Below are 1,695 nucleotides of genomic sequence, written 5' to 3' on the forward strand. Positions count from 1 at the left end.
CAAACATGAACCCAATCAGGTCATATCAGTGAGCATTTCTCGGGTTTAAACTGTGGCAGAAGAAGGTTACTGACCTTGGTTTGTTGTGCAGCTCAGCAGTGAGATCAGAACTAAAGAGAAATGACACTCAGGTTGATTTGAGGTGAACATAAAGAACAACTCCAGCCGACAAACACAAACTCGTCTCTCTGATATATCTGCTCATTTCTATTTGATGCCTGCAACATATTTAAAATATAATTGGTTGAAAATCTTTTCATCCATCCTTCCCAAACACTTATCTGAGTTGAGGCAGAGGGAGAGTTAAACATAAAGCCTGGACCGCTCGCTTGCTTGATGGCATTGGAAAATGTCAGGCAAGGTATACGTTTTTGAACTTTAAACTGTATTTATGTTTTCCCACTTTTTCTACTGATAAAGACCTCGCTACAGACCCTCATACCACACCAAAGTAAGTAAGTAAGTAACAGACAGAAACCAGTCACTGTCATATTCACACCTACAGCCAGTTTAGAATCACCAGTTAACTCTCGTTGTTGTGTTCCAGTCAAATTTGAGAGATTTAAAAGTTTTATTTCTGAAAAATGTAGTTTAATTTGATTAGACTGATATAAGATTCAGTGACTTTGTCCACTAAGAGGATTTCAACACACCAGTATTAGTTTATCATGATGTATGCTCAAACACCCAATATTAGTTTGCATACAATTTTCTGTGTTTTATTTACCACTTCTACATTCTTGGTGTTTACTGTCAAAAATGACCAGTCATTAGAAATGAATGAGAGAGACAACAATTAGACAATTACTGTAAATAACTGAGATCAGGTACATCTCCATTTGTCAGATGGACACATCAGCACATGCAAGCATGTACACACATACAGGTTTCCTGGAAACCACTACAGAAACGTTTGCCCCGTAGAGCCTCTCTTCCACGGGAACAACTCCTGTGTTGGCATTTCTCACAAACATTTGCAACATTTTTCAGTAGTGTTGAACATTTCTTGTAGCTTTCGTGTATGATTTTTTAAGACCTTCCTTGCAGGTAACTGTGTGGCAGCTCCATGGCAGGTATATACATCCTAAGTTAGGCTCTTTACTACATTATTTAATCACTACACTGGTGAGAAAGAGCAAGGCCAGGAAATTGGCAGCGAGAATGATTTAGATGAAGAATGTCAGAAACTCATCCAGATCAAGAAATGACTGGTGAGGACTAATTCAGTGATGAAAAGTATTGCCATGCTGAGGCTGCTGTCGCATTCGAGTCAAAGAATGGAAACTTCTCCCCACCTGAGAATCAAGTTAGGTTTTCAGCTGAAAATGTTGCGTGGATGATCACGGGACCTATACGATGTATAATATTCCTGACTGAGTCAAACCCATAGTGATAAAACTTGGTAAGAGAAAGATTTACAAAGACTACTAGAAGAAGATAACCCAAAAAGACATCAAAGCATACATTAGTCTTTTGACTTTGAGTGGTGTGTACAGATACGGAAATTAATCTACCATTAGTTTAAGGGGAGGGAGAGCCTTCAGTTTTCAGGCCCCTCTTCTGTGGAACCAGCTTCCAGTTTGGATTCGGGGGTCAGACACTATCTCTACTTTTAAGATTAGGCTTAAAACTTTCCTTTTTGCTAAAGCATATAGTTAGGGCTGGACCAGGTGACCCTGAATCCTCCCTTAGTTA

This window comes from Haplochromis burtoni, unplaced genomic scaffold (genome assembly GCF_018398535.1).
Source record: "Haplochromis burtoni strain Fernald_Lab_line unplaced genomic scaffold, NCSU_Asbu1 Contig_2393, whole genome shotgun sequence".
Taxonomy (NCBI): domain Eukaryota; kingdom Metazoa; phylum Chordata; class Actinopteri; order Cichliformes; family Cichlidae; genus Haplochromis; species Haplochromis burtoni.